A 27,411-nucleotide genomic window follows, 5' to 3' on the forward strand; every position below is an offset into this window, starting at 1 on the left:
AGCTTATTGTTTTGAATCTCAAATTCTCTTTCCCCCGTAACACGTAACTCTTTCCTTGACAGAACACATGAGAGGAGGGCATGACATCCTTGGGAAGATGGAAGTGATGGTGAAATTAGTTTTGTGCTTCAGCGTTAGAAATAATGATTATTAGAATAGTGAAGGGACAATGAAGGCAGAGTCTAAAAAATGAACTGGTGACATTTACTATTTTATGTTTGGTTCAGCAAGAGAAAGTAAATAGGGGAAGAGCGAGAGAGAAAATAGGCACAAGAGAGACAAAGATGGATGTTGAGAGAAAGTAACATGACCATGAAACTATGGCGAGGTAAAGGAAAGAGAGTAAATACATTAAATTCTGGACTCAGCATAGCATCCTATCAAGATTTAAAAAGCCAGAATTCCAACGTAAGTCTTATCAGAGCTAGTTTCATGACTGTAAAGTGTCACAGTGGGTTTCAATTAGCTTGGAGTTGCTAATCTTAACCTCCAAATACATACATTCTATCTAGACTAGCAGCACATCTCAATGAGTAAAGGGTTGGCATTTATGTAGTTTCTCGTTTATACAGCTCTTACGCGTGAGTTTTACAAACTCGTGCACTTTAACCACATATAATGCAAGGAGAAATGAGCCTGCATTTTAAAGGTTTAGCCTCAGCATTTGAACTTCTCATACCCAGAGCAATATTCCTCATATCCCAGGGCAATGTGATGCTGTGTCCCGCATCCTGGGGGAAAGTGACATTCCTGAATGTGTGTGGCCAGAAACATGCATAACACACCTCCCTAAGTGATGACATGCTTTCAGCACTGTTGCTCTCAAAAGAAGGCTGTCCTTGCCCTGAGTGGACGAGTATGTTATGCCATTTGGTCCACTTATGACAAAAACAGCAATTTAATTCAGATTCAGTTAACCATTAGCTTCAATAACAGTGATGGCACTGAATGTGCAGCACGACTTGCACTGACAGCACCTGAACCAGAGCACTGTAAATATTATGGCTGGGAGATTCCCCCAGCAGCTGCCGGGTCCTACTGTAAATGTCTTTTCCCTCAAGGGAGGGCTTCCTGTCTGACAGTTTTACAATGTTTCTCTGTTTAAGAGACAAAGACTAGAATTCCTTGGGAAATCACAATAGAGACAATTGTGATTTTTCTGGCAGTTGTATAAAATTGTATAGCTGTATAGAAGCTTCTCATTTCACATTCAAAATTGAAAGTGAAAAGCTCACTCCCTCTTTGAAAAGCATCATTTCATTGGTCATGCTCCCAAGTAAGTAGTAAATGTTATTTTTCTATAAATAGACAGGATCTATACACTGGGCTCAAGTGCAATAAGGTTCTGTGCTCTATCCTCTGGGACAACCCAAGTCAGGTTGTGTATCTTTTAAGCAGCATCTTCTCTGAACTGCACTTTATTAATCTCTACCAGCTTGTGGTTACTTTATTATATTTGTAATAATCTCTTCCTGATATTTAATAAGAAGCACTGTTGTGTTTATGGAAACAAACTCATTTATTTTCCAGTGATCTCCTCACAGTCGAGACCTGGTGAAGTCTCCCAGTGTGTGGCTCCACCACACAGGGGCATATATTTGTAAAACTGTTAATGTCCCTGCGATGTAGATGGAACACTGCCTGATAAGACAAACCACTGTATCTGTTAAGTAGAATTTTCCTAGGTAAGGAGTCTGAAGGACCATAGCTACAGAAACTTTTTTTTTTTGGGGGGGGGGAGGGGGGGATGATGATGCAAACAGAACTTTTTCCAATATACAACATTCTCTCAATTGTCCCAGTTGTTGGTGTTTTGTATGTGGCTGTCTCAGATACACTTCTTGTGGGGGTCTGATCAGTCCAAAAGCCAATGCCACTTTTTTCTCCAGGTACTCATCACTTCGGGTTAAGAGCAATAATTTCCTAGAAGGAGTTGGTGTGCCCAGCCCCTGACAATAGTGCTCTGGAGTGCACTGAATGAGTATCTTATACTATTTGAATTAATTCTGACAAAAACCAGGCATTTAATTTATATTCAATTAACCATTATCTTACAACCATTATTTCTTGCAGTTTAGGAAATGGGGAAAGTTGTGCACGTCTTCTGTGGTTAAAAATGTAAAGTATAGGGAGTTCCCGTTGTGGCGCAGTGGTTAACGAATCCGACTAGGAACCATGAGGCCTTCCTCAGTGGGTTAAGGATCCTGCACTGCTGTGAGCTGTGGTGTATGTCGCAGACGCGGCTCGGATCCCGTGTTGCTATGGCTCTGGCGTAGGCCGGCATCTACAGCTCCCATTGGATCCCTAGCCTGGGAACCTCCATACGCCGTGGGAGTGGCCCAAGAAATGGCAAAAAGACAAAAAAAAAAAAAAAAAAGTAAAGTATAAAAAAATGTAAAGTATATAAACTTAGGGTGAGTGTTACCATGCTCTTAAAATATGAAACCACGTTTCTTTAATGAAATGTTTGCTCTCGAGGTCCTTGCAAGGGGTTTTGGCCTTCTGAAACATTCTATGTGACATCACCTGAGATCTTTCTGCGGTACTGAGAATGGTTTTACATTTCCATCCTGGAATTGATGTTGGTCCACAGGACCCTTCTTAATTTGAAAACCCACTGCTGTTTGAAAGACTGTTCTGGAAACTATATATCCTTCAATTTATACTCGAGAACTGAATAGTTTGTTCTTCAGTCCATCTCTGCCTTGCCTTAGTTTATGACAGGAAATACCCACCACTATCTCATCAAGTTAACTAAGTACATTTCTTATTTTCCACGTTATTCAAGGTGACAGTTTTATTAAATTTTCCACAACTTCATTTACTAACTACTTTCATATAACTTTTTATAATATTTTCTCCCTAGTCTCCCAAGCCTTAACCATCAACATCCTCCTTGCTTTCATTAGGGTTTCCTTGTGGGTTTGACTACTTTCTGCTTGGTCCCAAACACAATGTTACACGGTTTAGTTTTTTATTATGGATAGTTTAGTATAGTTGGCTGTAATACAGTATAGTGCTATCTACAATATGCGATATTGTATAGGACTTCACTTCCAAGTTCAAAAGGTTTATATGCTTAGTATTGTCTGTTTACCGTAGGACTTGATGACAGAAGACAACCACTCTATGGTGATCATGGACGCCGTGGATCAGGAAACTGGAATCAACACAATGATGTAGCTTATTTCTGCTTCATGATATCTGAAACCTCAGCTGGTAAGACTCAATGTTTAGTGGCAAAGACATCTAAGGTGTCTTGACTTACATGTCTGGCTGTTGACTGGGATCTAAGCTGTGCTTGTAAACCAGAGCACCTGCAAATGGACTTTTTGTGTAACAGGGAGAGCTCAGGAAAGTTGGACTTCTTAACCAGGTCTAAAATCTAGCCTTCTGAAAGACACATGGACTTACATAACCCAGCCACTGAAGTTACATAGTATCCTTTCTACCATCCTCTATTGGTCAACACAGACACAAACTTAACCGGATTAAAGAAAAAGATGAAATATAACCAATCTTTCAATAGGAAGTTACAGGTTAACACTGTAGAAGAGTATATGGAATGGAAGATACTGTTGCATCTGTCTTTGAAAAATATATTTAACACATTGGCTAACACAATGTCACACTTTTATGGTAGCATTTTTGTATTACACAGATCAAGTAATCAATTATCAAAAATTCACATTTTCCCCATTAGCCTTCATATACATATATATGTTTGTTAGTGTGTGTGTGTGTGTGTGTGTGTGTGTGTGTGTGTGTGTGTGTGTCTTTTGAGGGCCACACCAGCGGTTTACGGACGTTCCCAGGCTAGGGGTTGAACTGGAGCTGTAGTTGCCTGCCTGCGCCACAGCAGCAGCAATGCAGGATCTGAGCCACATCTGTGACCTACACTGCAGCTCATGGCAATGCTGGATCCTTGACCCACTGAGCAAGGCCAGGGATCGAAGCTGCCACCTCATGGATACTAGTTGAGTTTTTTACTGCTAAGCCACAACATTTTTTTTTTTTTCATTCATTAAATTTTGAATGGGAAAAAAAACACCTCTAAATATTGTTCTTTGTATGACTCATACATATAGACCAACCCATTCATTTTATATATGAGTAAAATTAAGTTGCAGAGAAGCAAAGAGATTCGACTTTGTTCACATAATACACATTATGTGGCACTAACATTAAAATCCACATTTTAACTCTGTTCAATGGTCCTTCAATTAAGCTAACTAGCCTCTTATCTGAGCTACTTATTAGAATATTTTCATGGTAATAAGTATTTTCCAATCACTTTATAAATGACTCAATTCCAAAGTGATTTCACATGAATAACCAAAACAAGACTATAACAACTGAAAAATATAGAGTAACTTGAATGAACAACTTTTAAGTCAATTATCTTTTTAAAGAAAACCATGGTTTTGGTTTAGTAGTGATTCAGATACATGCTGATTTATTCTAAGGGCAGTAGAGCATCAGAAATCTTCATTTCAGGAAGCTCAGTTGGAATTAAAAAATTAAATTGCCCTAAGATATTCAGACATCAAGAAAAACTTTAACGACGGTGAATCTCTCCTTAAATATCCACTAAAGAAAAAAAGCATGTATGTTAAACTGTCATTTAGTGTTTCTCAATCTTTTAAATATAAACACAGAAAAATCTACCCAGTAACTATTCATTCCTATAATTAGAGAACCAAGTTAACCATCCAGAGTTAATGAACAGACAGAAAACCCAGAGGATAAGATTAATTCTATCATCCTAAATTACTGGCCCGACCCTTGACCTTTCAACATTACTCAGCTATCTCATGAAGCACGAACTTTTGAGTTAAAAGACTTGGGTGAAAGGAACATTACTTAAGACAAAATACAAATAGTCTATGAACAAAACTTCTAAAAAATATTCTCTCAAAAAACATGTATTGAGACTTCATAATGTCAATCTTTACTATTAATATAGATGCAATTTAAAATTTCATTGAGTTATTTAACTCTTGGTTAGCAAAGTTAACCAAGAGATAATTGGTAATCTCTTAGTTAGCAAACAAGATATGGAACACACACATAGACAATTTTTCTTTTTCTCCTTGAAGTGAATGTAGAAACTGATACCAAAAGAACTGGAAATTAATAAACTTTTGAATCAAACATTTATCCTCTTTCTATATACCTATAAATAAATTGATCTATTTATCTTTATGTCTACTCATCTATAAAAGTTAAATGTGCAAATATTCTTCAATAGTCATCCTTATTCTGGGAATTTAATATATAAGGAAAAAATATATATCTATAACCAAATAACTACTCCATATAACAGAAAACACCACATTGTAAAATCAACTATATGTCAATAAAATTTTTTAAATAAGAAATAAAAAAGAAAAGTTAAAATACCAAATCTTGAGATTTGTGGCAAAGAATGTTACTCACTCTTTGGGGGAACTACTGGAAACCAATTCTCTCTCTCTGTCTCTGCAAATCAGTGAAGTTCACGTTCAGGCACAGAACTGCTACTGTCATTTGCCCATCCTAATTAACTTCAACCTGTAGGATAAAGAGGATACCATGGAAGGATGATTTGTTTTCATGTCACTGTATCAAAATTATATTGAACAGTGAAAAATATCTTTATGTGAAATGTCAAAGTGACAAATTTTCTTGGGCCTTTTCTGCATTTTTCCCCCATACAACTGTTCTTCAAGTGCAAATGATTTTTTTTTTTTTACTCTTTATGTTACATGTGATTCTACTCTTTTCTGGATGGGCTTTGTTATTTTTTCTCCTAATACCCCTTTTCAGTTTGTCTCAGATGTAACCCTGCAACCTTCCATAGCAATTTTTTTTTGGCCATTCCCACATGTGTGGAGGTTCCGGGGTTCAGGGATCTCCCTGCATGACAGCAGTGACTCAAACACTGCAGTGACAATGCCAGATCCTTAACTCACTGCACTGAAAGGAAACTCCTGTAATAATTCTAAAATGAGGCTTCCTTCTGCACTTTTATGAGGTGGTTGGATAATAATGCTGTGGTTTGTATCTTCTACCCACCATTTTTTTTTCTTTCTTTTTTTTTAATGGCCACACCCATGGCATATCAAAGTTTTCCAGGGTAGAGGTCGAACTGGAGCTGTAGCTTCCGGCCTACACCACAGCCACAGCAATGCAGGATCTGAGCTGTGTCTGTGACCTATACCACAGACCATGGCAATGCCTGATCCTTAACCAACTGAGCAAGGCCAGGGATTGAAGCCATGTCCTCATGGATACTAGCTGGGTTTGCTACCACTGAGCCATGACGGGAACTCCCTCTTCCACCCACCATTTTGATTTCATTGTCTCTGGTGTGGACTGGGAATAAGGATGATTCAAGCACTCTAAATTGGGAATTGTTCTTTACTGGAACCATGGGTTTTGCTTTTCTATAAAGTTCTCTTCTCTAGCTGAGGAATCCTCCATAACAGTGGAGATGTGAACTACAAATATGTCAAAAGATTTGGCATGGGATTTATTTTCATCCTAATGCCTCTACAGAAATCATGTTTGGGTATGCACAATACTGGTGGTATTCAAGACATTTTTACATAACATAAATAGGCAAATAAATACACAAATACACATATGCATACATACATTAATATTTATTTTTAACAGTCACACACATAAATCTGTCTCAGCTTGCAAGAATCATTTTTCTAACAGAAATAATAATCATAATAACTAATGTCATTCTCCTGCTTAGAGAGCTTTGTTGCTTCCCCATAATAGTTCTATCAAAAATTCAAACCCTTTCTTGGGAGTTCCCTTCATGGCTCAGCAGTTAATGAACCCAACTAGGATCCATGAGGATGCAGGCCCGATCCCTGAGCGCACTCAGTGGGTTAAGGATCCAGTGGTGTCATGAGCTGTGGTGTAGGTCTCAGACGCAGCTTGGATCCCGCGTTGCTGTTGCTATTGCTGTGGCTATGGCTGGAACTGAGGCTCCGATTTGACCACTAGCCTGGGAACTTCCATATGCTGTGGGTGCGGCCCTAAAAAGAAGGAAAAAAAAAAAAATACAAACCCTTTCTTAAGTTCAGATTCAGGAAGTTTAGAATCTGACTCTTAAAACTTGAGCTTCATTGCCTGAAACTCTTCCATACCAGCTCTCGACTCTAGATATATCAGCAAGTAACAGTGCCCTTCATAAGGACGACTTCTTGAAGAGAAATTTTTCTTCTTGGGTCCTTACCAAACTTAATGTAGAAAGCGACATATTTGGTGTTTATGAAGAATTAAAAAAAAAAAAAGTTGTTATCTCTCAGGGAAGGCGACAACAGCAGAGGGTCCCTGGGTTGGAACTGAAGCTGACTCATGTCAGGGAAAGGAAGTGCTCCTTCCTTGGGTCTCTGACAGTCATGGCAACTTTTAGCATTGCACGTTCAGAGCCAGACGCTGCCTTCATCTTTTTGGCAGAGGCAAAGAGAAGCTGCAGAAGGGATGCCAAGTTTTTAACAGAGGGGCTTTCAGATCCAGAGCAGGGACCCTCCAGGACCAGTGGGTCCAGTCCGCCAACTTCATTCCCAAGGACTTGGCAGGCAGTGAACTGTCCTCATTAAAATCCAGTTTGGATCACGGCATTTTTTTATTTCGTTCCCACTCAGCTGGTAGCCAAGGAAAAATACAGATAATAGGGGATAACACACACACACACACACACACACACACACACACACACACACACACACACACAGAGATACCCTTGCAAATCAAAATTTTAAACTAGGAATAGACAAAACACCAAACTTATTTTTAATAGTTGTCAACAGAATTCTATCCAGGTAGCTTCATGCCCCCAGAGCCTTCCTTTAATCATCTTCTGCTTTCTTTTTTGTCCTTTTTTCTTGCTGCCCTAATTACTCCCCACTTTTACTATCCCCCCACTGGCTTTAATTAAACTTTCTGTAGTTTCAGCTTGTTTGCCAGGCAGGTTCCCTTTCACTTTCAAAGCCCAGCCCAATTCACGTGTCCAGGCAGTCAAGGTTATCAGGGAAGTTTGTCAGATCCTTGCTTCCTCAGGACTTTCTCTCATCCTCACTCTGTGATTTCTGTGATGAGTCAACATGAGCTCAGCCCCAAGGAAAGGCTCTGTTTTCTGAGATTAGAAAGGCTGGTGTTCTGCACACGTTTTTCTCCCTTGCCACTTCCTCTCCTTGTTCCCCTCTCATTGAAATGTAGTTTTATCACATTTTGATTTTGCAAAATCTATTTAATCTTCTATTTAGTCTTCTGTGGTCTTTGTACTCTTGGAAGAAATAGCTGCTGTGAGCCTTGGGATACTGGGTGAGCTACTGAGGGCTTTAGGAAAGTGAGAGTTACTACTATTATTGGCAAATCCTGATTTGCTACCTGTTTACACTCATTATAATGCCACAATCATAGAGCTATTGCTAAGGTCACAAAAGGTGCTCCATTATGAAAACTGCACATTTAGGTTTTATGTGCTTCATCAAGTGAAATATTCTAAGGTTAACTTCTAATGGGTATTGTCTCATGATGAACCTATCTTTCTTGAGGAGAGTTGAGGGATACTATCTTTAGGGCAAATATTGATTGTCCAATGAGAATGATAGAAAATGTCTTGCAGTTTTTTGGAAGGAAACATTCATTTGTTCATTCAAAGTCACTTCATTAAGCATTCCTGTGGCAGGCTCAGTAGCAGGCATTAAAACTGAATATGAAGCCATTCTTCCTTTTAATGTGTTTGCTCGAAGTTGGGACAGATACATAGAGTCATCATTACAACTTGGTGAGGTAGGTGCTGAAATAGAAGTATGCAGGTGGAGAGAGTAGTAAAGACAGGTCAGAAAGATGATCAATGGACCAGAAATAGAGGGAGGATCCTTGAATGATAAACATTAGATGGGAACGGATGGAAGGGAAGAAATTGTTGTTCTCAGATATTTACCAGAGACACATGGTGTAGAATGAGAAGGTGTGTAGGGAGAACTCAAAGTCTACAGGTGAGAGATTGAAAATGGGAGAAGTTAAAGATAAGAACATAAGTCCCAAAGGAAGTCATGTATGTATGCTAAGCCTCACATCACCAAACTAAGATTTAACTTAATTACAGTTTCAGCTCTCCCAGAAGTGGAATTCCCTGATTCCTGAGGTAATCTGTCTGATCAGCTCCTATCACCCTCTACAAGAAAAATAACCTTGTAATACCCAATCCACATTTTTTTGCCTTGTGTACTTCCTTCTTTTCTGTTCCTTTCTACCTATAAAGTCTCTTGCCTACATAGCTCTTCAGAGATTGTTTCTATTTGTTGAGATGGATAGTATTACCTGAATAAGTTGCTAAATAAAACAATTAAGATCTTTAAAGTTTGCTCAGTTGAATTTTTGTTCTTTAACAGAGGTAATGAGACATCTCTACATTATTAAAGGAGGGACTAGGGAGCTGCTGTTGTGGCACAGTGGAAACAAATCCGACTAGTATCTATAAGGATGCAGGTTTGATCCCTGGCTTAACTCAGTGGGTTAAGGATCTGGCATTGCCGTGAGATGTGGTGTAGGTCACAGACACAGTTTGGATCCTGCGTTGCTATGGCTGTGGCATAGGCTGACAGCTGCAGCTCCGATTTGACCCCTAGCCTGGGAACTTCCATACACTGTGGGTACGGTCCTACAAAACAAAAAAAGATAAGTAAATAAATAAATAAAATAAAAGGGGGGCACCATTAGGAACAGTGAAGATGCAGGTGCCATTTCTTTTTCCTGTGACCAGTATAGTGTTTGTGGGCCCTGGGACTAGGCAGGAAGACAGTGTCCAAAAAATGTAATAATTCCAAGACATGGTAAATCTTTTTACAGAGAAGAAAAAGTCACTGCAAGACCTCTCACCATGGTGAATCTATAAGACAGACATCACTTAACAGAACACGGTGAACACCTTACAAAAACACAGCAAAAATACCCAAAAAAATGGTATTTTCAGTAAATATCCTTGATAAAAGTTGAAGGATTACTAAGGAATACCTGATATCTAAAAGATCAAATTATTATAAACAATATTAGTATCAGACACGAAAAGTAATGTAAAAGGCATTTATTTAGATATACAAATATAAACATGTATGCACATGTGTGTGCATATATGTATATATGTGCATACATATTCATAAATATTGTTTAGTCCTTTAAATATTCCACATCTTATTTTCTTGTTTATTGTTCTACCTGCACTACTGAATTTCAGAGACATATGTTAAGGAGCACTATACATTTTAAAAATTATTTCTGATTTGTTGAAGCCATTAAATTGAAATGAAGTCAGTGGAGATTATGCCTTCTTGGTAGACTGAATTTTTATCAATTCAAATACATTATGCCTCCCACTGAATGCCTTTTACATTATATACTCCTAAGTATCAATTCCAAATTCTTTGAAAATCAAATGTGTTCTGTTTGGGTCAAGGGCTCATTCCTAGTTCAAGAGACTACAAGGTTCGGACAGGGTAACCTGATCCCCTGCCTATTTGGTACAAGTTGTAAGGGCACATTTTTGAGAAGACATGTAGAAGTACAAGTGAGAAGGTGACAACAAATGTGGTTAGAAAAGGGAGCAGAAACAAAATTGTAGAAGGTGTCGGTTTTAGCCACCCTGCTCCCATTGTAGGTAAAAAAAGAACACGTTAGTGATTCCACACAGCAATACATGTCCAGGAGCTTGGACAATGAAACAGAGAAGCAAGAAACTAAGAAACAGGGAGCATGCCAAACACTAGAAAGGGAAGAAAGAGTCATATTCAACAGGTCATTGTTCCATCTCCCAGTTTAGCCTGGTGTTCATAACTGGCACCTGTTCGGCCTGAACTGTCTAAGAACAACACTGGGACCTGGCTCATTCAGGCCTTGAATACACACAAGACAAAGAGCAAAATATTGATATTGAGCTCCTTAATCTAAACGTTGAGGTGCAAAAGTGAATAATCTTGCTGATCCTTGAAAAGCTGAATCGAGTATTCACATTTCTGTTTATAAATCTTGGTTATTCCTCCTTGAATTTGAACTGGCTTATTTCCCTGGCATAATAATATAGGGAATGGGGAAGTAGGTTGCATAACAAACTGAAACAATCAAAACATAGCTCTTAGGAAGCTACATTTGCCTTTAGCATGCCTATATAACCCTTAACAATGTTTTCTAAGTCTCGATTTCACAATTTCTAAAACATAATGGCCTTTCCAAAAGGGCTTATTCAAGACAATTCTTAATTCCTGAGTCATAAATGGCAAGACCCTTGATAAACATGGATAGATATCCAATCTAATGGCAAGCCTTTTCGGAACACCTTTGTTTTATGTCTGGCCAGAGACATGCAAGTTAGTGCATCCCCAAGAAACACACTCCAGTTCTGACTCAAAACATTCTTATATTTCTATTAGACCTGAATCAATAGTCTTACAAAATATTTGAAAATTATTTTAATTAACTAGCATGCCAATATTAATATATAGTTATACTTTAATAAAACTACATACATCCAATAACAATAGGTTTTAAAAACTGTAATCATTGAGTCTACTTTCATGCACTCTATTTCCTCACCATTTCATTTTTCTACTGCTTAAACACCCCCACTGACTTCAACCATTCCATTCTCCTTCCCCCCCCCAAAATCTCTCATGATGCTGATTCCTGTTTTTAACATATTGTGATATGTTAATTTTTCTCTTAAAGTGAAATGCTCCGAACCCAATACACTGCACATTTAAGTTTGATCCCAGGATCTGATGAATGCTTGTGCTTAACAACAGCCCAAGGACATTTTCGGTTCTGAGATTGTGTGACTGCATGACAAGACAACAGTGTTACTGTACTGTCCTTGACGTGGCTTCATTTTCAACATGGAACAAACTCATTACTCCATGATATGCAAACATAACACCATATTATAAAACATCAGCTGCTGCTTTTCCACAGACATGGGTAACAGCTGTTTTTCTGCAATGTAGAAGACTGTGTGCCCTGTGCAGCTCCAGAGTCCTAAAGCAGCTTTTCGTCTTAAGCTTCAAGATGACTCCTCACCCTTTGAAGACTCAAACGACAAACTCCCACAAGGCAGAGACAGCCAGGCTTCACAATGATGATAACTTTGAAACACTGCATTTCGCCTTCCTAGCCTGATGAGTTGAAACCATCTGGCCATTTGCTTTTCTGTGTTATGGTGAAAGATGCTCCCTGAATTAGTTTCAGAGAACTTTTAACTGGCCTATTATTTTAATTTTCTATACCAGTCTCACGGCATAAATGTTTCTTATTGCGTGATGGCTGGGTAATCCTGTTGATTCATCTACCAAGATATTAACACATGATGTCATCATGTTCTCTGCTATCCTGTGGATAAGATTAGATAAATGTTGGAAATGTTGGCTAGATTCTTACTCCTTTGGATGATGTGCTAGTTAATTTTATGTGACAGCCTGACTAGATCATGAGATGCCCGCATATCCGGTTAAACTTTATTCCTGAATGTGTCTGTGAAGGTGTTTCCAGATGAGATGAACATCTGGATTAGAGGCTGAGTAGAGCAGATTGCCCTCCCTGATACTGGTGGGCATAATCCAGTCCACTGAAGGCCAGGATAGAACCAAACCATGGAGTAAGCAGGATTTGTGCTATCTGCCTCACTGCTTGAGCTGGCAAATCAGTCTTCTACTGTGCCCAGTACTCCTGCCTGGTTCATAGACCTTCAGACTCAGACTGGAATCTACACCATCACTCTTCAGCTCTCAGGCCTTCTAACTATACCCCTGGTTTTGCTGGGTCTCCTGCTTGCAAATGGCAGACTGTAGGACTTCTAGACTTCCATAAGTATGGGAGCCATTCCTTATAATGAATCCCATCTCTCCATATCTATCTATCTATCTATCTATCTATCTATCTATCTATCTATCTATCTTCCTATCCATTTATCTATCTATCCATCCATCCATCCATCTATCCATCCATCCATCATCTACCTATCTAGAGTGCTCCTCCCCACCCCCAGAGAATCGTGTCTAATAGAGATGACCACTACAAGGAGAACGCTGGCTAACCAGTTTGTATACGTTGGTGGGAGACTGTCCCACAAAATGCTGTGTTTAGAGAGTGAAATAAGGAACTGTAGTTATTTCAAGAGAAGATAAAACTTAGATTAGTTGTTTACCTAGTTCATTATAGACAGAGACATCAACATCAAAAACTCTTAAAAAAAAAAGTAGCAGTGAACACCTATACAAATACATTTTAATAAGAAAAACTATGGCTTATAAGGTTTTCTCTTTTGTTTCCCTCATCTAGTTTCCTATCCTACCTGCACAGAGAATCATTTCTAGAAAGAGCCAATTATACTATATATAGAATTATGTTGTTTCTTTTTTTCCCCATTCATTTCTACTGCCTAAATTTCTTTCCCATATTGGCAACAAAAGGAAGTGTACTCACTTTTCAGAATGATAATATCTCCTTTGATTCATTGAATGTAAAGAAACAGATAAATTAAATACATAGGTAAACAAATATGAATAACTTCTGTGTTCCAGGTAATGTGTTAGGTGGCTAAATACAACAAGGGTAATCAAGAGAGATTCAGGCTTTGCTTTAAACACCTTATACTATAATGGAGGAGATTTAAACACAAGCATAGAAGCAAACCATTACATTTAGAATGGATAAATAACAAGGTCCTAATATATGGAGTAGGAATTATATCCATCTCTTGGGATAGACCATGATGTAAAATAACATAAAAAAAGAATGTATATATGTATGACTCAATCACTTTGCTGCATAGCAAAAATTGGCACACACTGTAAATCAACTATACTTTAATAATAATAATAATAATAATAATAATAATAAAAACTAAAAACAAAAACAAGCTTAGAAGGAGTTCCCTGGTTTGGGAACCTCCATATGCTGCAGGTGCAGCAAAAAAAAAAAAAAGCATGGAAAAAATGGATAAAATGATGATACATTGTGGTAAGTATTAAAAATGAAATTAAAGAGTAGTACAGATAAAAAGTGGTATCTATTTATACATATATATTATAGTACAATAGATAACCTATTTTTGACAGCACGGTGATAAACACTAAAACTGAGAGTCAGGGACTGGCCACGTAAAGCATAGGTGCATGGTTGATGATGGTGGTGGAGATAATCCACATACAGAGAAGGACCTCGTACAATCGGGAGAGAAGATATGTAAGGAGTGAGTGATATGTGCATAGAATGAGGTAGGAGAGGTAGACAGAGGCAAGACCATTCATGGCTTTTCAAAAGGTAAGGAATTTGTTGCACATTCAAAGTGAAATTCCTAAAAACTGTAACATATGGCTTGCTTTATTTTATTGGATATATGACTAACATAAAGTGATCAGATATTAAGCAGTTAGATGAGTTTTGATAGTTGTAAATACCCATGTAACTACTATCCCAAGCAAGACAGAGAAAATTATGACCTTCTTTGGAGAGATGCCTATGAACGCATTCCAGCCAGTTTCATTCTTATCACTCATCAACTAACTACCATCTCCCCACAATTCTTATTTCATTTATTATATTAGTTTGGATTTGAAAATAAGTGGAATCAAATAACATGTAGCATATCCTAATTTAAAAGCTTAAAATAGGAAATTCCCTTGTGGCCCAGTGGGTTCAGGATCCAGTGTTGCCCCACTTGTAGCACTGGTCACAAGCACAGCACGGGTTTGATCCCTGGCTCAGGAACTTCCACATGCCACAGATGCAGTAAAAAAATATATATATATAAAAAAAGCTTTAAATATCACATGAGGTTGTATGCATGCAATTTCATAAAAGAAAGTTGGTATACTATTCAGAATACAATACCAATTAAAATATTAAATTATATATATATGTATAATTTATAATTATATATATACATATATATGTGTGTGTATATATATATATATATATTTTGCTTTTTAGGGCTGCACCCGTGGCATATGGATGTACCCAGGCTAGGGGTCGGATCAGAGCTGCCAGCCTACACCACAGCCACAGCAAAGCCAGTTCCGAGCCTCATCTGCAAACTACACCATAGACCATGGCAATGCCGGATCCTTAACCCACTAAGTGAAGCCAGGGAGTGAACCTGCATCCTCTTGGATACTAGTTAGGTTCATTTCCACTGAGCCACAATGAGAACTCCTATAATTTATATATTTAAAAAATAAGTTTATTAATACATTTTATATAGTTAAAATTATGTACTTTTTAAATAAAAAATATTTTAAAACTTTAAAAAAATCACATACTACATAAAGAGTAATTAAAATCTGTTCAGTGTAGGTATAAATCTGTGTGTATACAGACACACACTAAAGTGGTAGTAATGCTGACAGAGAGAATTGGAAAGATTTAGATCTCTTCTGTACACAGGTTTCTGGAACTTGCTGATGATGTAACATATGGAGTAAATGGAAGAAAGACAGTAAACAGGAGCTGTCCTTTATACCCTGCTTGGACAAGTAGGTAGAGGGTGGAAAGCAGGTTGCAGGGCTGAAAATAAAAGATAAATCCTGGACAGTTATGTTTGAGATACATTGTTCCAGGGATCATGCAAAGTCAGCAGTTGGATACATAGATATGAAATCATAGAGAGGTCTGGTCTTAATGTAAAAATCTGGAAGTGATCAGCATAACGATGGTGTTTGGGTCCTTGGGAATTAAGGGCATTATGGCAGGGGGTGGGGGAAGAAGCAGTAGTCTGAAAAAGTACTAAAACTAAGCCCTAGAGAAACTCAACATATAGATTTTGGAGGGAATGGGGCTAGCAAAGAAAAAGGAGAAAGAAGCAGCCAAGGAATTAATAGGCACGTCAGTAGAGAGGTGTGTTTCCAAAGTCAAGGGAGAAGAGTATTTCAAAAAAGAAGCCATGGTTTACTCTTTCGAAAGCTATTGAAAAATCTCGTATGAGGAGGACAGAGAAAGCCACTCCTTGGGCTGTATGCATGCTTTAGTGACTTTGTAAGGATACATTCGGTGGAACAATGTGACAGAACCAGATCCAAGTGGGTTGAAGAGTGACAGGGATGTAAGCAAATGGAGAGAGAAGGTACAATACTTTTGAAAAGATTGACAGAGAATAGTGGACCTTCACATAAGAAATGACATATCAGCTTCAACTTCTGGATTGTACTTAACCAGTGAGCATACAACAGGTCATCTAAAAAGAGAAAATAAAGAAAAAGGAAGCAGAAGGGTAAATCGGAGGGGTCTTTGGGAAAATGTTTGTCAATCTGTTTTGATCGGAGTAGACATGTGGTGGGTAATGAATGGTGATAAGACAGGAAAGACTATTAGTTTATATTTGGTAATGCCAGAGGAAGCAGCAATATATCTATCAGCAATTTGTTTAACAGATTAAACAGGGCTGTGGCCCTTTGCCTTGAAAAGTACATCTATCATTTAAAAATTCCAAGCTGGGTGCTTTGTAAGTTTCTATTCCAGTGAATCTGCTCCCCTCTGTCCTTTTTCTTATTATATCCTCTAGTTTCCTGTAGAACTGATCTGAATAAAATCCTGCTGAAGGAACAGATTGCAAATGCCACCTTTAGCAGCTTCAAACTTTCCAAGATTCACAAAATTTTCATTTTCTGGTGACCAGCCAGAATGTATTCTATAAGTTTCAATCTTGAATAGTAACAACTAATTTCCACTTCCCTCAGAAGAGCAATTTTGTTCCTTAGGGCAGATATTAGAGCCAGTATTGAAGGGAGTCCCATATCCCAGGAGAAAAGACTTCCTTGCCAATCCTAGATGTCTTTGCCAGAACAGCACTGTGTCATTGTGATAGAGGCCATGGATAATAAGAAATGTCTGCTTTCCCTAAACTCCAGAATTGAACTACTTACTAGATAAGTTACATCAGAGATTAAGAAAACTGTAGTAAACTTTATCAAAGTTCCTAGGCAGTGATGCAGTCAAGAGTTAATAAATGCATAGACTTGAGCTTTTGGTATGGCTAAATTTAATTATATGGTACATGCAAGCATTCAATTTTATGAAGGTGAAAATAGGATACCTTGCAATAAAATGAACATTGGCATCAAAGTGTTCAAATTTGCAGATTTAATGTGCTTCAAAATAGCTTCATTTTATCACCATTCAACTGCAAAAAAAAATCAAACTCATCTAGGAATTAATATCTAGTATAGAGAATGACAACATGAAACTTTCTTTTCTATTTCAGAATGCATGGAAGATAAATGGATGTAAGAATGATCATATGAAATTTATTTGATGATGGTTAACAGCCTCTCCCCAAGTGGTCTTTAAAACAGATACATACACACATCATTTAAGGTCTTGCTAGACTGAGGAACAAGAGGTGCTGAATTACAATAGAAGTAACTCACTTTCCAGTCCTCTGACCCTCTTCCTCTCACCTTCTTCATCATCTAACCTGCTACTCTGATACCTGAAGTTCTAATTTTACCACGTGCTCAAATATACGACACCCGATCCTGAAGATGATTAAGTAGCAAGCAGTCTACGTGTGATCCAAAATAATAAATGACATGCTACACAATACTGGAGACAACATATCCAGATTTCACACCAGACTGAATAAGAGATTATTTAATGATACACAGTTGGATGTGGCCAAGCAGGGCTTAGGGATGATTTCCTGATTATCCAGTTCCTTCAATAGATGCAGACAGCCAAATCAAAGTTTCAGGCCAAATAAAATGTATTTTGAAACCTCATTACTTCACTGAAATTAACAGGATTAACCAGATAATTGGCAAAACTTTGTTTCTGTTTTTATGATGTGAAATGGTTTCAGGTGACACTGCTTTCCCAGGTGTATATTAGACACAGCTGGGATGCCATCTGTGGTCCTCATTGCCTTGTTATTTGGGTTAAAAAAACAGAATCTATCTTTTGTTTTTTCTCCTGAGGAAGCATGGCATCATTTTAAAGAGCATATTTGCATCAGACTGTTCTGGGTTTCATCACTTATTTCAAGACCTTGGATGAGATTATTAACCCCTTTGGTTTTAGTTTTCTCATCCATAAAATGACAGAAAATATGTTGCTGTATATTGCTTATTGTTATTTTTATTAATACACCTGTGAAATCTAATAGCCTTTCCACAGGCTACTGAGTTCCCCATTAGATGGTAATCTTTAAGCACTTAAAGCATAAACTGGTAGGTAGACTCATGTTGAGGGGCTTAAAACTAAGTAAGGAAAGCAAGTCAATAATTTTTAATGAAATTAAATATTTATCAACATCATAGAAGTTGGGCTATTCATTGTTTAACTACATTTTTAAAATTAAAAAACAGCATACATGTTAGCACTTTAGAAAAGACAAACTAATTTCATACATCAGAATCAATTTTAGCAGTTTGGATTGGATTATTCTTCTCTAGATAGATACCCATAATACACCAAGTTTATATAAATATATATATGTATTTTTTTTGAAAGGAAACAAATGTGAAGCACTATGTTGAAAAAATAGTTGTTAACATTCCAGCATTTTATTTTCAGGATACAAAGCTCAAAGAAAACTTGTAATGAACCTTGGTCAGTGCCCCTCTATGAGCACATTTTGTCACTTTTGGTTTATTCCTGACACAGACACATTACTCAGAAGTTGACTCTTACAAGAATCACCCCCATTCCTTCAATTATTTTATGAATTACTCAGGAACTTGGAGCAGAATTATGAATAGTTTTATTGAATACTAAAACTTAATTTTTACTTATGAGTTTTAGGAGGCTTCATTCAAATTAATGTTTACTTTCAAGCAGTAAAGATTCTAAAAAATCTCATGTTTTTCTGACTTACTAAGGAGGAATTTGGGCAGGAACCAGACTCAGAGACTACCTCTGTAGAGACTGTTTTCTTACTAACATTTTGTTACTAACATTTCCAAGCTTTGTTTTTTCCATGCCTTGATCTCAGGCTTTGTCTTAGAGATAATTTTATTTTTCTCTCTTTGGAGATGCTTCTTGGTTGTCTCTGCTTTTTCTTATGAATCCAGATAAGACTCATGGCTTGCAAACTGGTTTTCTTTGAGGAGGGCTCTATTTCTTTATTTTCCACAATTAAGCAAATGTGAATACACAATATTTGCCCTCTATAGTTATGCTCTAAATACAGCTCTACACATCTCTGGAATTAATCTGGAAAGCAAACAGGAAAACAATGAATGATAATCCTAACTAAAATTTTCAATCTATAACAAGATTCATTTGCACTCATTTGCCTAATGTTTTACCTAAATTGCTACGTCATATCAGCATACAGAGAAATATTTTCAAAATAATCAGGAAACATTATAGATTTTTTTCTCTCTTTAGAATCACTCTTTATAATTTGCATGTAGAACCTGAAATTTTCTTTGTAACAATGTAAACATTTTGGTTTTTTGGTTTTGTTTTGTTTTGGCTGCACCCAGGCATATGGAAGTTCCTGGGGCCAGGGATCGAATTTGAGCTGCAGCTGAGACCTATGCCATAGCTGCAGCAATGCTGGATCTTTAACCCACTGCACCAGGCTGGGGATCAAACCCATGCTTCAGCAGCCACCTGAGCCACCGCAGAGGCAACACCAGAATCTTAACCTGCTGTGCCACAGTGGGAACTCCCAATGTAAAATTTTTAACATTTGAATTTAATTAAAGAAATGTAAATCTGAAATTCCAGCTCTTCCTGATTTGTGATACCATTGATAATCTATTCCAATTCCAATGGTCAACTCACATTTAAAACCTAGAGAATTGGGAGTTTGCGTTGCAGCTCAGGGGGTTACAAACCCGACTAGTATCTATGAGGATGCCAGTTCAGTCCCTCTCCTCACTCAGTGGGTTAAGGATCTGGTGTTGCCATGAGCTTCAGTGTAGGTTGCAGATGAGGCTCAGATCCCAGTGTTGCTGTGGCTGTAGTGTGGGCTGGCAGCTGCAGCTCTGAGTCGACCCCTAGCCTGGAAACTTCCATACGTTGCAAAAAAAAGCAAAAAAAAAAAAAATTAAAAATTAAAAAATAAAGAGGTGACAAAGGCAGAAGCATACATTAGTTAATAAGTTAGAGTACTAGACGTCCATGTCTACAATAATAGCTACAATGCTAAAGACAAACAATAGCACATGCCGGCACAACTATGGAACAATGGAAACCCATACGCTGCTGGCATGGGCATAAATTGGTACGATTACTTTAGAAAAGCACTTGGTAGTATCTACCAAAGCTGAACATTAGCATCCTTGATGACTCTCAATTGCACCTGTAGATATGAAGCCAAAAAACATGGCCATAAAAGACCAATACTAGAACATTCAAGACAAGACTACTAAAAACAGCCCCAAACTAGAAACTAGTCACCTACCCTTCAAAAGTAGAATAAATAACTAGGTTGTGATATATTCACACATTGAAATTTTACATAGTAATGAAAAGGACAAATCTTTGGCATAGACTGTAGATGAATTTCAGAAACAATGTTAAGCAAAATAAGACTAGACAAAAGAGCACACCATAAGCTTTCATCTACATGAAGTTCAAACAGAAACATTAATCTATGCTGTTGGATGATCGTATGGTGATTACTCTTGGGGGTGGGGGTGTGGGTAGGAAATAAAAGAGGGTGTGAGGAACTCTTGAGGGCAGGCCACAGTCTTATTTAGATTAGGGTGCTGATTAAAAGATGAAAATTGGGAGTTCCCATTGTGGCGCAGAGGTTAGCGAATCTGACTAGGAACCATGAGGTTGTGGGTTCGATCCCTTGCCTTGCTCAGTGGGTTAAGGATATGGTGTTGCCACGAGCTGTGGTGTGGGTCGCAGACGCGGCTCGGATCCCGCGTTGCTGTGGCTCTGGTGCAGGCCGGCAGCTATGGCTCTGATTTGACTCCTAGCTTGGGAACCTCCATATGCCCCAGGAGCGGCTCAAGAAAACGCAAAAAAAAAAAAAAAAAAAAAAAAAAAGACAAAAGTAAATAAATAAATAAATAAATAAATAAATAAAAATAAAAGATGAAAATCTATGAAAATTCATTAAGCTATTTAAATTGAACTGTGTACTATTCCATAGGTCAATAAAATTGGTAAAAATAAAAATAACCCCCCTTTCCCCATTTAGACAAAATTAAGTTTATTTCTATCACATGGAGAAGGGCTCATTTTTGAATCTTTTTCTATTTTTTTTCCCATCTTTGTACTAAATGCTCTGGATTTAAAGCCCCAATCCATTCTTTTAAGTGATTTCTGATTAGATATATTTTTCCCTGGCATGCAGGTTTCTTTTGTAGCTCTGCCTGCCCTTCACATCCCTCTCCTACCAGGTCTCTGGCCCTCTGGGCAGGCAGCCTATTCCTACATTTTCCCACCCACTGCCAATCAGTGCACTGTCAGCTCTGCTGCTCGCCATTGTCATCGCAGAGTGCAGCTTTCAGAGCCCACCATGTTGGCAGCCTTCAATGCTTCTCCCTGGGGCTTTGCAATCTCATTCCTGTGATGGCCCCAGGGCCTGCCAGGCCTGGGTCAGTTCCAGCGCCTCTCCTGTGAGAGGTTCCCTCCCTCAGCATTGTCCAGCCGGGTTTGTATTATTATGATTATGGGTAATGGGCTTTCCATCCTTCAGCTGTCAAAAGCTCTCCCCACACTTTATTCCCACTGTCTTTTAATTTTCACTTTTTCACTGAAAGCAAAACAAAACAAACAAGAGCTTTATAATCACCTCAATTTAACATTTGGAGCAACAAAAAAAAAAAAAAAAAAAAGGAGAAAAGAAAAAAGAAAAATTGGCAGTATGTGAGTGCCACTGAAAGCCTCAGCTGCTTGGTGGCTTTTCCTGTTTTGTTCCATTTCCCACTTTATCCTCTTCTCCATTCTACCCTCCCCTTCCCCCTTCTCAGAGCCTGAGAACTATCTACATGGTGATAGTTTTCAATACCATTCACCCAAATCATTTAACTACAGGTTTTAACCTCTGGTTTCTAGCAGCTTGGTGCACCATTAAGTCAGTATTCTGTTCGCAGTACCAGAAAAGGAGTTGGAGAGCTATTAAATTCAAAATAATTGTTTTGGAAATCATGATTGCATGCTGTACCCACTAGTGCAGTTGTAGTTAAAGGAGCATTAATCTGTTTTCCCTCTGCAACCAAGTGCTTTGCAGAACTTAGCAACTCGGCATATTCCGTCACCCAGGCCCAGCACTACATAAAACGTTCTAGTAAGAGAAGTTATAAAATATTCCTTGTTCTTTAATACAATCAGGAAAATATACATTCAAGTGTATAAGAAAGTGGAGCTTTAAAACAAATTTGGGTGTCTTATTTTGTTTTCAGCCAATGATGTGACAGATTCTTTTTAAAGGAAAATGCCTTGACCAATGCCCAGAATGTTTGTGAAGGACAATTTTAAGAACTGCGTAATAATAATGAAGGTAGGCGGTCCCCAAGATGGTCCCCATACCAACACTTCTTGGAATTCACAGCCTTGTGTAAAGCTCTCCACTTGAGTATGAGCTGGGTTTAATGAATCACTTCTAGTGAATAGAAAGAATACAGTCAGCTCTTTGTAGCCCCAGGTTCTGCATCTGTATATTCAATCAAACTCAGATTGAAAGTATTCACGAAAAAAAAAAAAAATTCCAGAAAGTTCTAAAAAGCAAAACTTGGATTGCCGCTCACTGGAAACTATTTACATTGCATTTACATTGTATTTACAACCATTTACATAGCATTTACATTGTATTACACTTTATAAGTAATCTAGAGATGCTTGAAAGAATACAGGAGGATGTGCTACACCATTTTACAGAAGGGTTTAGGGCATCCTCAGATTTTGGTTTCCATGGGGGTCCTGGACCCAATCCTCCACAGATACTGAGGGACAACTGCAGTACAGAAATGATGGGATGTCACTTGCAAGATTAAGTTACTAAGAGACTGTGGCTTCTATCTTGGGTACCCTCTTTCGTCCTTTTTCTTGCTCTGAGGGAAGCCAGCTGTCATGTCTGCTGTAAGCTGCACTATGGAGACACCCACCGTGCAAGAAATGGAGGGTGGTCCCTCTGGATAATAGCTAACCTGGAACTGAGGCCTCATTCCAACTGCCCTTAGAGAACTGAATCTGCCAACACTGCATTAGCTTGGAAGCAGGTCTGCCTCAGTGGAGTGCTAAGATAGCTGCGCCTTGATTGCAGCCTTCTAAGACCCCTGCAGCCACAGAACTCAGCTAAGCCACACCCAGAATTTTGATCCACAGAGCTGTGATGTCATATGTGTTAACTGACTTAGGTCACTATATTGTAAGATCATTTTTTTATTCATCAATAGTTAGCTAATAAAATAAGTCATATTAAGAATTGTTACCATTATTAACTAAGTATTCTTTTGTTTACATAAAATACCTCATTTCATCTTCAAAAACACATACAAGGTAAACATTATCATTTCCACTTTTACTTACTTTTTTTGATGAGAAAAATGAGACTCGGAAATATTTAACAGGTTGCCATTGTCCACCTGGCTTGTCAAAGACAGAGCTGGGGTCAGAACCCTAAGCCATAACTCTGAAGCCAAAGGAAAGTGCTCTGCAAACTGTAAAATCTATTATAAATGAAGGTTAAAAACACTGAAGATTACAGACTTTAGAAATTCTACCGACAGCGCTCATGTTTGGAATGTAAGGCTCTTGAAACCTTTGATAATGCTAATTTCTCAGAAAAATGCACTGCTTTTAATTCCATCAATTCCTGGCATCTCAGTGTTAAAGAAAGAGTTCATCTGAAGGGGAGAAGAGGCAGATGAAGAATAATAAAAGTGGTATTTTATGAAATAAGAACAAAGGGGAAGTAAAGACGCAGAAATGCTCGGGAACCCATGCCATAGCTCACCTATTACTTAGAGGCAAGTAACATTTCCAAACACTGTGTACTTATAAATCTATTTAAATTATGCCATATATATTCAGAAATGACAACATGAATTAATAAATAACTAGAAATTACAGCCATAAAAAAGAAAATTGAAGATAATGCTTTCCACACAGTATTGGAAACGCCACACACATGCACACACACATACACATACATACAGCACCCAGGGCGTAGTCAATGCATTTTTTTAAATTATTGAAACGGAACCTGAAATGTTTATTTCCAAGGGTTATGTATTTGTAATGAACCATAGGAATATGTTGCATTATTTTGTTTTATTCAAAATGGATCGTGTTCCTCAAAATAATACATTACATAGATGCAGATCTAATAATCACCATGGAAACCAAAATATAAATCTCAATGTATTATTTTAATAACATTTAATCTTTATAACCCATAGAGAGTTGATAATGTGAATCTTTGTCTTCTGTTCATTCTTAGACTAATTTAGGAAGGGATGTTCTTTCTTTAGAGATCGAGATTGGGAAGGCATCAATTTCCTATTGCTGCTGTAACAAAGGACTGCAGATTTAGTAGCTTAAAACAACACAAATTTATTATCTTACTGTTCACATCAGAAATCTAAAATGAGTTAGCAGAGCTATAGTCTTTCTAGAGGCTCTAGTGATGAATGTTTCCTTGACTTTTCCAAAGGCCACCTGTCCCCTTTGGCTCACAGCCTATTCCTATAGCTTCAAAGCCAGCAGTGCGCAGTATAGCTCTAAACCTCACTTTCGCTCTCTGATTTCTACTTGTATTATCACATTTCCTCTTATAACTATGACCCTCCTACCTCCCTCTACTAAGATCCTCTCTGATTACATTACTCATCCTGAATAATCCAGTATAGTCTTCCCATCTCCAGATCCTTAATTTAGTCACATCTGTAAAATGCCTGTTGCCAGGCAAAGTAACACACATGAGTTTCACAGATTAGGGCAGGAACATCTCTGGAAAACAATGTCATGCCTACCACAGGACCTATTTTGGTTGAAAGAGACAACTAAGAGAAAGAGGTCTAGGAAGAAGCCTTCTAATATGGGCATTCATGGGAGTTATTTGGTTTTGGAAAACAGAGGGTCCTGTTTTCATCTGATCCACGTTTACTGTAATGTCAGGAGACTTGAGAGATGCACAAGCCCAAACATGCCTGAGGAGCTCTCTTATACATCGAAAGTCACATCCTCACATATTCAATGTCATATACTAGCATCATCTGTTTCAAGAAATTAATGAAGTGAGTATTAAGTCATTATTTCTGTCATCTACAATGTGTTCAGCACTAGCCACGCACTCAGCATCTGAGGATAGGAATATTTTCTCCTAGAGGCATCTGAATACACTCACAGTCCTCAAAAGGCTTTCTTGCCTTTGTCTTTCTTGATTTGATATGATAGGTCCTATTTGACTTTAAACAATAGCTTGAAATAGAAAGGAGACTTAAGAAGATGCAATTGATTTATGTTGCATGTAGAAGACCTAGTGGAAAAAGACTCAAGATTAATCTATCCACATCTCTCTTTTCGGGTTGAGAAATTGAGTTCCTTGATGAAGAAAAAAAAACTTGACACTGTCAGAAGAACCAAACTTAGAACTCCGTATTTCTGACTCCAGTTCTTTCTATGTTTTAGCTTTGGGTAGAAATAACTCATGGTAAAATAACAACAAAAGCCTCAAAGAAAGCTCCATTTCCCCCTCTACAGAAATAATGATCTAATAGATTAAGAGACTGCCTAGGGAATTCAGAATTTATTGACAAACAATCTGTTCCAATAAGAGTGATAGTAAGCCCTTTAAAAAGAAGACATAAAGACAGACATTTTTAAAAAATTAAAAAGCTGATGCTTCAGTGACTGTTCTCATTATTAGCAATAAAAATTTAACATCTGCCAACAATGATATGCCATTAAATATTTTTTAAAAAGTAAAAAAATGACTCAGAAAATCTATGTTACTCATTATGTTTAGTAAAGTCAAAAAATCTAAGAGGTTCCAAGTTTTGCCATTTACCTACGTGTTACCTTCAGCAAGTTAATTAATACCTTGAGGTTTCATTTTTTTTTTCCTTCATACTGAAATTTACATTTTCACTAGGAAATTCAGATGACTCACTCAGACTAGTTCCTTGCAGTGCTTTTGGCCAGAGTTCATGCTGTTTAAAAACAACAACATGGAAAAGTACCCACTTGGCTTTATTTTAAATTTAAATCAGAGAAAAATGTTAGTTTGATTATAGAATATTCTCAAAGACCTACAAGAGAACCACTCTCTTACATTTGAAATTAGTGAATTTTATAGTTATTTAATCAAAAGCCTATTGAATTCCAGTAATGGGACTAACCACCCTGCCCCTGCTAAGCACCATTCCAGCTGCAAAGAGTTGTATATGGGCTTGACTTCAAAGAATAACAATATGGGAAAATACAACAGATAGTCTGAGCAAATATATAAAGAATTTAAGAGAAAACCAGGAATTCTGGATTTAGTTATTCCGTCAATGCAGTAGCATTGACCTTTTCATAGTTTCTCTAACATGCCAGGCTCTTGCTCTTAAATCACTTCTTTGGCCATCTACTATTTAGCAAAAGCCACTTTCAACTTATTCTAAATAATAGCTTTCTATTTAACTCTTTCTTAGTACTTATCATAATTTATTTGCTTTAGTTGCAGCACTTATAATTTTATAATTACTCTACAAATATTAACTCACTTGATTTTTTATTTTACTATTCATTAAGATACTTTTAAAAAATGTGTGTTTATCTGCCACTTTGCCCCCAGTATAGCCACCAGTAATTCCTAAAAAGCAGAGAAACTGTATCTTCACTGAGAGATTTGAGTAAGTCCTAAAGGAGTTTCCAAATTCTCTCTCTGGAGGGAAAAAAAAAAGGTCACATGTTAAATTTTAACTCTGTGATGGTAATACCTATAAATTTTGTACTATATTATCTCTCCAGAATCTAACATGGTACCTGGCACAGTATCTGCTAGTTAAATAGCTGTTCTTTAAATAAGTGATAAAGTGAATGGATGTCTTACTGTATCGAAGATCATGTAGATTCAGAGGTAGGAGATCACATTTTATTAAAAATTAACTACATATATATATTGCTTAATACTATATTGGTTATCCTCTTAAGTTGTTTAACAGTAAAGAGTCTTATAACACATTTCTCAGTCGGTCCTCATACAAAAACAGGCCAGCACAAACACAAAAAGAAATGGTTTCCTTGCCAGTTCTTGCGAAAATTCTAAAGGATTACCCCAGGTTCAGACTTGCTCATGGAGAGGATTGAGGGTTCTGCTGCTTCTAAATTATAACCCATCTCCTCCCTCCAGCCCATCCTACTGTTTTCCATTTTATAGGTGGTGACTCCAAGAATGTTCACTAATAAATCTCTGGCCAACTAACCTTCCTATCAGAGTCTGCTTTTGGGGAATGTAACCTATTT

At 37.6% G+C, this 27,411-nt stretch overlaps 1 protein-coding gene across 1 annotated transcript in view; it reads right to left on the reverse strand.

Annotated features, from left to right (window-relative positions):
* Nucleotides 1–27,411, reverse strand: part of CDH8 (cadherin 8) — a 1,221,794-nt gene that overhangs the window by 933,343 nt on the left and 261,040 nt on the right. Inside the window, exon 6 of the mRNA XM_084959944.1 lies at nt 5,440–5,553. The gene's annotated coding sequence lies outside the window, so the exon portion shown is untranslated. The remainder of the gene's footprint in view (nt 1–5,439; nt 5,554–27,411) is intronic.

Source organism: Sus scrofa, chromosome 6, assembly GCF_054392235.1.
Source record: "Sus scrofa isolate SSC_HxYL_T2T_F1_AM1 chromosome 6, Sscrofa_HxYL_maternal_Yorkshire_Landrace_v2.0, whole genome shotgun sequence".
NCBI classification, from domain to species: Eukaryota; Metazoa; Chordata; class Mammalia; order Artiodactyla; family Suidae; genus Sus; species Sus scrofa.